The following is a 12,437-nucleotide window of genomic DNA, read 5'->3' on the forward strand; positions in this document are numbered from 1 at the left end:
AAAACATATTACCCGTACAGATAACAGGCAAATCTAACAGATCACTAAGCATAACAGCACCCTATCTACCAGGATACAGATCTAACAGATCACCACAGTACTCAAACATACGATAAACCAGGATAAAAATCCAAAGGGTCTACATTGGTATCTTTAACCCATAAATACAATGAGGAAAACTCACCTCGAGTGTAGAAGCTCCTTGAAAGAAATCCCAACGTGTTGCCCTGCTGGCTTCCTGAGATATCAATACCAACAACACACCCAATTAGCAATTAGGTTTCAATGCTATAATCTATAATCCTTACTTAGGGTAAAATGACCATTTTACCCTTGACCCAACATCACCCAAAATTGAGGCCCACAACCAAAAGATCCACAAAGGCCCACTAATGGCCTGATTTTCCAAATTGGGCCCAACCCCATATGGGCCTTATCCTAAGCTCATAATTTTTCTTATTACCATTCAGATTACTTTAAGTACCCCTTGGGACAAACTTGGTTAAAGACATAACTCAAAAGTCAAAGTCAACGGTCCAAGTTGACCCAACTCGCCGAGTTATCCTTCAACTCGTTGAGTTTCTCCATCAACTTCATAGATCGGGAAAAACCAAGTCAACTCACTGAGTTGACCAACAAACTCACCGAGTTCCTCTATCAATCTGAAAATATCGGGAAAAGTCGAGCCAACTCACCGAGTTTATCCATAAACTCGTTGTGATGTCCCCAATTTCACAGCCAGAAAAGACCGATTTGTTTATGCTTTGTTTTATAAATCAGAGTATTCGTTTAAAGAAAACGGTTGCGGAATTTGTTCCAAAAACAAGATATGATAAAAACTTATCAAAACATTTCTCAAAGATAATGTATTTTCATTAAATAATAAAACCTCGAGATGTCATGTTCCGATATAGACACATAAGCATAAACAGAACATACATTCATTTACTCTACTGATTTACATCTCCTTTAATCTCTCAGTGCAAAGCAACTTCATATCGATACCTATGATACAATTAAACTGAGTGGGTCAGGCTTGGTAGCCTGGTGAGCATATAGGGTTTTCAACTCACAATAATATAATTATTATATTTAATTATCAAACTATCAACCCAATTACCCATCCCCATTATCTTCTTTTAATCTTCCCTAAAGATATTATCCTAAGGGTCATCTCCTATATCATATTTACCGCTCATCTCCTTGTTGGATTTTGAGCAATCTAACACTCCTAAGTGTACATGCAACCCTAAATACCTTGGATCTATGTTTTCTCTATTATACATGCAAATATCAACTTTCCAAGGTATTGTACTATTCTAGCATACAAAACTTTGAATAACACAAGTTAGAATAACATACCTTTGTTGGATTAATGTCTAAGTCCATAACTATAATTGGTAAGACTTGACCCGACCCGGCATGGTCCATTTGGGTTGCATACCATCATGCACTTGGATAGACTAAATGAGAGAAATAAGACACTTATGGTTATCAATATATTATAAGTTCTAGTATATTAATAATAAGAATAATGAGATTATTTAATTAGTATTGATCAAGAATTAATCTAGAATTAATTAAGTGATCAAAAGAAGACTAATTGAATATATGGGTTGATTGTGTAAATCATCCATACTTGTATAGTGGGCTAATGCTCAATGGATTATCTAGTTGGGACAAAACCCATATGATTCTCCATGGATGCTCCATGGTGTATTTGAACCCATGGATCCAAGGAAATGGAAAGTCATGACAATTAGGGTTTACCCTAATTGTATAACTATATAAGCATCTTATTCTTGAGGAAAATCGGCCACTAGAGAGACTAGTATTATTATTGAAGAGGGCTAGCCGATTTCATGAAGTGTAGAATTCTCTCTAAGTTATTCTAAGTGTTTTGATGATTGTGAACCATTTGAGGTGTCACACTTGGGGCACTAGGCACTCAAGCTTCATGAAGACAAGCACTAACTTAAAGGTATGTATTCTATCTTGTTATATCCATTGTTTTGTATGTTAGATTAGGATAATACCTTGGATGTTCATATTTGCATGTATAATAGAGAAAACATAGATCCAAGGTATTTAGGGTTGCATGTACACTTAAGAGTGTTAGAATGCTCATAACCCAACAGTGGTATCAGAGCCTAGGCTTGTTTTCTTGTTATACCTGCAATAGAAGCTGAAAAATCGAGTTTTGATGCTGTCAGCCCAGAAGACTCGCCGAGTCCATGAAGGGACTAGACGAGTCCAAGGCAAAATGCATCCAACTCGCCGAGTTATGTTCATGCACTCGACGAGTTGGACCCCAGACAGCATATTTTCGAGGTTTTTGGCTAGAAATGGACTAGGAACATTACCCTAAGTTGTTTTTGAACTTATAAACTTGTTTTTAATGTGGTAATGTTCATGCTAATCCATTGTCAAAGATAATTGTCAATAGATTCATGTTTTGTATTAGTTTAAAGGTTAGACTAATTACATGAAAAAGTTTGATTTGAATTATCTTGTTCTTATGACTTGCTTAGATTAATAGAAAAGTTGAGTGGAAAAGTTGTTTTCAATCCAAATTAATCTAAGAGTTGATTCTAAAATGTGTTTTTGTAACTTGTCCTCAAGTTATATGAAAAGTCACATTTAAGTTTCATAAAACTCATAAAAGTTGGCAAAGGTTACAAAAATGAAGAGTCTAGTTCTAATTAATTGGAGTTATGACTCCATAATTTGTCCTCAAGTTATGGAGGACTAAGAGTCTCTTCATTAAATAAATAAATAAATAAATAAATAAATAAATAATAATGTAACCTTAATTAATTCCATAAGTTATAAAAATAAAGAAAAGTTAATTCTTTTATTAGTTTAAAGTCTTCCATAAGTTATGGAACTTGAAGAGTTTTTTGGATTAAAACTACTTTAAATACATAAGTTATGGAATTAATTAGTTTTGAATAGTTTCAAAACTTGCCCTCAAGTTTTGGAATTTGTAAAGTTTTCTCATATGAATACTTTAATTCCAAGTTAGCCCTTAGAATTTTAAAAGTTAAAATTCAACCCTTATACTTTATAATATTATAAGTTAATAATATATATATATATATATATATATATATATATATATATATATATATATATATATATGTATAAGAGTAAAGTCGGTCTTACCGCTAGTACGCCTTATTCACGAAGCCGGTCTATAAGGTGGGTATAAGGTTGTTGCCTATAAAATGGCAACTTAATGGGTGTCCACTCTCACCCACCGCTTGCTTGACTGGTGGAGGGTCGTTAGCCGAACGGGTTTAACAGGACTATAATTCTCCCTTCATTAAAAGTATTAATGATAAATACTAAGTAACTAAACTCTTATAAATACCCAATCTTAGTTACTTAGGAAAATGTGAATAAGGTGCTAATCCATGAAATTACACTTTGCACTTTGTTTAAGTCGGTTAGTGGAGCGTGTGTGGTTAACCGGCACACTAACTCGTATTTAACAAGGTAGGAAAAGGGTAACTTAATGTTTATCATAGTATCGATGGTGCGTGTGTGGTTAACCGGCACATCGATTGAGGGATAAACACTTAAGGGTACCAAGTAATTTGCATGGTTACTTCACACCTTGTTTTGTGATCCTCGGCATCCCAGTCACAAAAGCTGAAGGGCACACTCGAGATTGAAACATGCCATTGAACAGTTCAATGAATCTCAAAAGATCTAGGAGTTTCAAAACCAATTAAAACCTAATAATACATTTCGTTTATCTTGGTGGAAATTGGTGAATCGTCATTCACCTACCTTCAAATTGTTTTATAGCTTGGATTACGGCATACCTCTTCTAAGTTATAAAATAGTTTGATGGGTCCTAGCCTTAATATTTCATATTGGGTGTCATATTAAGGACTTTAAGATCATCTATCTTGAATATCTCCCAAAAGATGTCTAGTTTAGACATTTATGATCTTCCCAAATCTCTTGAAACAAGCTTTCCTAAATGAAGATGATGTCCCATGGAAATCATACTTCTTTCACCTCCTCAAATTATTCTCCCAACCCACAAGTTCAAAGTCACTCAAACCCTATTGGCAAGGCAAGGTCTAGGTGTGATCACATCTTGGAGATGTAGTCACATATTGACAAGTCGGGAGAGAAGGGTGTCAAAGTCTTGAGAAAGTTGGTGGTTCAACTACTTTCTAAGTCACATAGTGAGTTCTTTTGGAACACCTATGAAACAGACTATGACAAGACCCTTAATGATCTTATCTATTTGTTAAGATCAACTTCCTTAAAACTTAATGGACATTGACAATAGTGACACAGGAAATACAGAAAAAGCATTCTCTTCCCAAGGAAAGGGATTGACCGTAGTCAACTAGGTTGACCAAATGGTAAAGAGAAAAGGCTAAGTCTGTAATAGTCCCGTGTACCATTATCAAAGGGTCCATATGTTTATATTGCCAAAGGAAGGGGCATTGGTTGCAAAGCTGCAAAATTTTACCTAAGGATGTTAAAGTCAATAAGATTGACTCTACTTCAGGTAAAGTCCACTAATCTAACTCTGTTAAGTTTCTATTCTGAGATTCCTGATACATGATGTGACTGGGTCACATGGTAATGTTTTAAGAATCAAAGAATAGTGAAGGAACTTAAAGAAAGAATATGCTGAATCTGATCGCATAGATGGATTTCTATCACGTAGTGTGAAGATCGGATTCTTGAGCTACTTCTTAGGAGTTATGAGATATTTCTTAGGAATAGATAACAACAAGTTTTCATATGGATTGTAAGGATAAGTTTTTCCGCATAGTTTTAAAATAAAAGAAAATTTTTGGTTTTATTTATTTTAAAATATCCTTACAATTGCATTTGAGGAAAAATTGTTGCTTATATGATTCCGTTAATAGCAAGAGTGGAAATATGAAATTGATTCCTTCATTTGTGGTAATGTCTAAATTTACCAAATAAGGAAAGATTCTCATCACCCAAGTATCAATTGGACCGGAACTTGGATCATGCAAGTTGTATAGCATGATGAATGAGAACTTTCAAGTATTGGAAAAATTAAGACTAATTACTTGTTCACATGGATGTGTGAGTCAAGTAATGGACTAAGGGATCAAGTACATAGTCATGTGCACTGATTAAGTCCACCACAAAAGATATAAGGCTATTTGTCATAGTTTACTAAAGCTCAGTAAATATGATTATACTTACAAGCTTAAATGTAACTCTGAGACATTGGAAAAGGTTCCAATGCATGGCAGAGCGAATAAGAAGAATCAAATTAGGTAGAAGGATAGAAGTTCCTCAAATCTGAAAAGATGGGAGAGTACTTTAGTATCAGTTTTGTGATCATCTTAATGATTAAGAAACCATATCAAAATTAGTTCTCTAAGGAAGTCTTAGTGCATTCTTATGACTAAGAAGAAGGGATCTTGAATTGTTGAAATGGTTAAATCAAGAAGATGAGTCATACTTCGTTCCAATACAAGTCTTAGAGTCATACTCCTAGATTGTAATTTGAGTGACATGTCTTTAAGAAGGTTTAAAACACTTATCAAATGTAAGAGTAAAAGTTTCCTACTCTTGTACATTTGAAATTGGTAAGTTGTGATGTTTTGGATAAAACAAAGACCAACTTAGGCCAATTGTGTGAAGTGTTTGTCTTGATTAGAATCCGCACTATCTCTTGGATGTTTGACAAGGGAGTCTTATAGGTCAAGAGGACAGTGGGAGTCTTAAAGGTCTTGAAAATCTCAAGAACTAATCAAGAATGAAACCTGAAGTTCCTCACTAGCACACAACTTGAGGTTTATAACCTATCGTGTTGACATATTCTGTGCCCATTCCAGTTAAAGTTGGCTTTGCATATGAGTTCTTAGAGTTCTCAATGTGTTGCACAACAACTTGGAAGCAATGGCAGGCCCTTGAGCTGCCAGGTGGCAAGAAGTTAAGATTGAGTTCAGTCCATATGAGTTTGGATTTGTCATTATCCTTGTCTTGTGACTATGGTTTTGACAATTCACATGGATAAGAACACATACACCATTAAATCTAAGTGTCATAAGGTTTCTCTCCGATTCATGAAAATGTTGGTGAGGAAACACTTTCACTAAGTAGATTTTAGCCAGATAGCAATTGTGATATTTGCATTCTCAAAGTCGTTAGTGGAGCGTGTGTGGTTTACCGACACACTAACATGGACTTGTGAGAAGTGGCAAAAAGGTCTAACCATTATGATTACGGCATACCTCTTCATAATTGTGTAGACACACGAGTGTGCTATCTAAAGGAAGGTGTATGATTTTGATAAAGTTTTATCAAAACAATCTAGTATTAGAAATCTGAACTTTGGTAAGAAAGTCAGCTGATTTCTGAGTACATGTCAAAGCTAGTGGGAGCATAAGTGTTATGCTAATAATCATCATGTTAGTGGGAGCATGATAATTATGATAAGTATTGCAAGTTAGCAATGTTAATTATAGAAAACAAAAGGTTTCAATTGGGAAAAAGTTGTTTTGCTATAATTAAGGGAGAGGAAATTATACTTCATCTCAAATCTATAAGCTTAGATCGTGAGGTTTTAATCATTTAGTCAAGGAAATATATATGAATTTCATGTTGGAATGGCTCAACATAAGGAAATTCTGTATATGAGTCCATTATTTGCGTTCTTAAATTTGATCATGATTACGGCATCCCTTTTCATAATCTGAATTATGAGAACTTGGCAAATAGAAATGGAAATGTTATAGCAAAAGACTGGTTTAGTCTTTATGTGAGACATCATGAATCGTGCCCCATATGCTTCGGATATAGGATCGATTACATGTGCTATATTCATCCTTTCTAAAAGTTTCCAAATGCCTGGGGCATTAAGAAGGGAAAAGGTTTAGAACTGGATATGACTAAAAGGATTAAACAATTGTCGAGGACAATCTAAGGTTTACCAAAGATTGGTTGCTCAAGGATAGTTGGAAGTATAGTGATAATTCTGGAAGGACCATATTGACATAATCTGTAAGGAGGCAACTCTTGTTCAGAAGTGATAAGTCAAAATGGAATATGGAAAGGTTTCAAAGTTAGAATTTTCAATCTGTGTAAGATTAAGGAAACTTAATGCAAGAAGGATGGTTCCAAGGAGTTGATCTCCTTTGGAATGCTCTGTAATGATTGTTGTCAAGTCTTTCTGACTTTGTGCATAATCATTACAAGAGGATTAATGCATATAAGTTTAGAATCTAACAGTTTTCAGTAAATGGCATGAATTTGGAATTCTTGCATTTGCAGTAAGGATTTTGGGAGTGTGAAAAGAGAATCATTGAAGTTATGTTCAATTGATCTAGTTCACAAAGTAAAGATCATAGACAAACATAGTATGCATACTTGGTGTATGGCATGACTAGTGTTTAGAAAACATAGTGTACGTGCTTGGAGCATGGGACAACTACTGTTTTAAATTCAAGAATAAAGTTGATAGCTGAAACAATATACAATGAATAATGTGTAATCATATGGTGATAAATAAAAGGTGTTTTATTTATGATCATAGGTTTTGATACCATATTGGATTCAATTATTCTTGTGTTTCACTTTGCATGTTTTAACTTCCCGAATAAACTAGGTTATTCTTCCGGAATGACTAAGTTATTCAAACCATCCACAGTCGGTCATATGTTGGAAGTAGATATGAATTAAGACTGTCATGGGTTGTCTTGTAGAGGTCTAAGGTGTTGGACAAATGGCTACAACACTCATGAGTGCTCATAAGTTCTGAGTATTGGATTCAACCCGCGCTCATTGGAATCACTTCATGGATTTTATCACAAGTGATCATGAGACGATAATATCTTATATTCTTCAAACCTAGAGATATGAGTTGTTACTATGAGTTGATAGTACATTGATTGCACGAAACCGCATTTGGTAACTCGGTGCTATAAAACGTCTCTAGTGTATGATTCAACAAGTAGTAGAACAAGCCATATGAGTCGAAGTTTATCCATTCCTTTTACCTTCGGGATAAAAGCGATATCTGTGGGCCCCTAGATGATTTGATGATGACAAATGGAAGTGCTCGGCCGGGCCATGACTGATTTGATTTGTTCAATTAGTCAGTCGTCATAAATCAGAAATCGGGAAACAACAAATGGACAGACAGAATGATTATAATCCATGTCTCAGTCCATACGATATCTAGAATGGAGGAATATATGATCCCTTATCTAATGGACAAGTCATTGACAAAGGTCAAAGTTCATCTACAAGGTCAGAGTTCGACAGAAGCTTTTGAGAGCTACGATTGCCAGTTGGTTCCTGAAGTCATACGCAATAATAGTTTTAGACTTATCCAAGTGGGAGACTATTGGATTAATGTCTAAGTCCATAACTATAATTGGTAAGACTTGACCCGACCCGGCATGGTCCATTTGGGTTGCATACCATCATGCACTTGGATAGACTAAATGAGAGAAATAAGACACTTATGGTTATTAATATATTATAAGTTCTAGTATATTAATAATAAGAATAATGAGATTATTTAATTAGTATTGATCAAGAATTAATCTAGAATTAATTGAGTGATCAAAAGAAGACTAATTAAATATATGGGTTGATTGTGTAAATCACCCATACTTGTATAGTGGGATAATGCTCCATGGATTATCTAGTTGGGCCAAAACCCATATGATGCTCCACGGATGCTCCATGGTGTATTTGAACCCATGGATCTAAGGAAATGGAAAGTCATGACAATTAGGGTTTACCCTAATTGTATAACTATATAAGCATCTTATTCTTGAGGAAAATCGGCCACTAGAGAGACTAGTATTATTCTTGAAGAGGGCTAGCCGATTTCATGAAGTGTAGAATTCTCTCTAAGTTATTCTAAGTGTTTTGATGATTGTGAACCATTTGAGGTGTCACACTTGGGGCACTAGGCACTCAAGCTTCATGAAGACAAGCACTAACTTAAAGGTATGTATTCTATCTTGTTATATCCATTGTTTTGTATGTTAGATTAGGATAATACCTTGGATGTTCATATTTGCATGTATAATAGAGAAAACATAGATCCAAGGTATTTAGGGTTGCATGTACACTTAAGAGTGTTAGAATGCTCATAACCCAACAACCTTTTGTTGGTGCTTGTCTTCATGAAGCTTGAGTGCCTAGTGCCCCAAGTGTGACACCTCAAATGGTTCACACAACACCATAAGCACTTGGAATAACTTAGAGAGAAATTAGAACACTTCATGAAATCGTTTTGCCCTCACCCTCACACATAGTGTCGATTTCTTGAGCCATGGGTTTCTTTTATATGGTGGCTATTAGGGTTACACCATGTAACTCATGACTTTACCCATTCCTTATGCTCCATGGATTTTAACCTCCATGGAGTATCCATGGGTCACCCCATGGACTTAGTCTAACATAAGGAATCTTGGATCACAAGCCCACATATATAAGAATGAATGATTTACACAATCAACCCATATATTTAATTAGTCTCCTTTTGATCACTTAATTAATTCTTGATCAATACTAATTAAATAATTTTATTAATATATTAGAACTTATAATATATTAATAAACCTTAAGTGTTATTTCTCTCATTTTAGTCTATCCAAGTGCATGATGCCATGCAACCCAAATGGACCATGCCGGGTCGGGTCAAGTTTTACCAATTATAGTTATGGACTTAGACATTAATCCAACAGTCTCCCACTTGGATAAGTCTAAAACTATTATTGCAAGTATGACTTCAAAAACCCGACTAGCAATCGTAGCTCTCAAAAGCTTCTGTCGAACTCTGACCTTGTAGATGAACTCTGACCTTTGTCAATGACTTGTCCATTAGATAAGGGATCATATATTCCTCCATTCTAGATATCATATGAACTGAGACATGGATTATAATCATTCTCTCTGTCCATTTGTTGTTTCCCGATTTCTGATTTATGACGACTAACTAATTGAACAAATCAAATCAATCCTGGCCCGACCGAGCACTTCCATTTGTCATCATCAAATCATCGAGGGGCCCACAGATATCACTTTTATCCCGAAGGTAAAAGGAATGGATAAACTTCGACTCATATGCTTGTACTAACTATTTATTGAATCATACACAAAGGCACATTTTATAACATCGAGTTACCAATGCGTTTACGTGCAATCAATGTATAACCAACTCATAGTCAACAACTCATATCTCTAGGTTTGAAGAATATAAGATATTATCGTCTCATGATTCACTCGTGATAAAATCCATGAAGTGAATCCAAATGAGCGTGGGTTGAATCCAATACTCAGCCCTTATGAGTACTCATGAATGTTGTAGCAACTATTGCATTGTCTAAAGCACTTTAGACAAATCATACAAGCCAAATTCACGACAGTCTTGATTCATATCTACTTCCAACATATGACCGACTGTGGATGGTTTGAATAACTTGGTCAATCGGGAGAATGACCTAGTTATTCTGGAAGTCAAAACATGCAAAGTGAAACATAAATAATACTAGTCCTATATGGCCTCAACACTTTGAGCGTAAATAAAACACCTTTTATCTAAGCACCATATTGATCACTCATTATTCATGTTTCGATTAATCAACTTAATACTTGAATTGAAACAGTAGTGATGCCATGCTCCAAGCATGCATACTATGTTTCTCTAAACAATAGCTATGCCATACTCCAAGTATGCACACTATGTTTACATATGGTCATCTCTTTGTGAAATGTATATCAATTGAACATGACTTCTATGATTCTCATTTCACAATCCCAATCCTTATTGTAAATGTAAGAATACCAAGTTCTTGTCATTTACCGTAATCTACGCAATGATCCTCTTGTAATGATATTCACACAAGTCACGAAGACTTGGCAACAAACATTACAAAGTATTCCAATGGAAGGCAATTCCATGGAGATGAAGTCTCAAATCCAAAGTACATTCCTTTGAACATCCTTCTTTGCATAGATTCAAAGAATAACTTCCACCTATGGAAACAATTCCATATTCCCATCTTGACCATCACTTTTGAACAAGAGTTGCCTCTTTCCAAAATATGTCAATAAGATCCTTACTCTATACTTCCAATTGTCCATGAGTAACCAAACTTTGGAAAACCGCAAATTGTTCTCGACAATTGCTTAATCATCTTAGTCATATCCAGTTCTAATCCCTTTTCCCTTCTTAACGCCCTAAGCATTAGGAAAATTTAGAATGGATGAATATTATAACACATGCAATCGATCCTATATCCGAAGCATATGGGATACGATTCATGCTATAATATTTTTATTTGCCATGTTATCATAATTTGAACTATGAAGAGGGATGCCGTAATCATAATCGAATTTTGAGAAAGCAACATATATAGAAATTCCTTATGTTGAACCATTCCAACATAACATTCATATATATTCTTGACTAAAGTTGATTAAAATCTCAATCTAAGCTTGTAGAATTGAAATGAAGTATAAATTTCTCTCCCTTAATTATAGTAAAACATCTTTTTCAAAGCGAGTTGAAACTTTTGTTTTCTATAATTAACATTGCTAACTTGCAACATAATCATCAAGCTCCCACTAACATAATGATTATTATCTAACTAGCATAACACTTTATGCTCCCACTAGCTTTGACATGAACCTAGAAATCAGTCAGATTTCTGATACTAGATTGCCTTGATAAGACTTTATCAAATCATACACCTGGAGTCTAATCCCTTCCTTAGATAGCTCACATGTGAGTCTAAACCTTTTTCCATTCTCATTAGTTAGTGTGCCGGTTAACCACACACGCTCCACTAACGACATGAGAATGCAAACTTCACACTTGCTATCCACTTAAATCTACTTAACGAAAGAGTTTCCTCACTATCATTATCATGAATCGGAGAGAAACCTTATGACACTTAGATTTTGATGGTGTATGTGTTCCTATCCATGTGAATTTGACATAACTATAATCACATTACAAGGTTAATGACAAATCCAAATTCATATGGACTGAACTTGAGCAGTCTTAATTTCTTGCCACCTGGCAGCTCAAGGGCCTGCCATTGCTTCCAAGTTGTTATGCAACCAGTTGAAAACTCTTAGAACTCCAATGCAAAACCAACTTTAACTGGAATGGGCACAAAATATGTCAACACGATAGGTTACAACCTCAAGTCGTGGTCTAGTGATTAACAAAACTCTTGATTAGTTCTTGAATCTATCTTAAGATCCTTTTAAGGCTCCCACTGACCTCTTGACATATAAGACTCTCTTTGTCAAGAACAATTCCTTGACAAAAACGAATATTCAAGAGTTAGTGTAGATTCTTATCAAGTTAAACACTTCTCACAATTGGTCTTAGTTGGTCTTTGTTTTATCCAAAACATCACAACTTACCAATTTCAAATGTACAAGAGTAAGAA

Source organism: Lactuca saligna, chromosome 9 (assembly GCF_052625555.1).
Source record: "Lactuca saligna cultivar CGN05327 chromosome 9, ASM5262555v1, whole genome shotgun sequence".
NCBI classification, from domain to species: domain Eukaryota; kingdom Viridiplantae; phylum Streptophyta; class Magnoliopsida; order Asterales; family Asteraceae; genus Lactuca; species Lactuca saligna.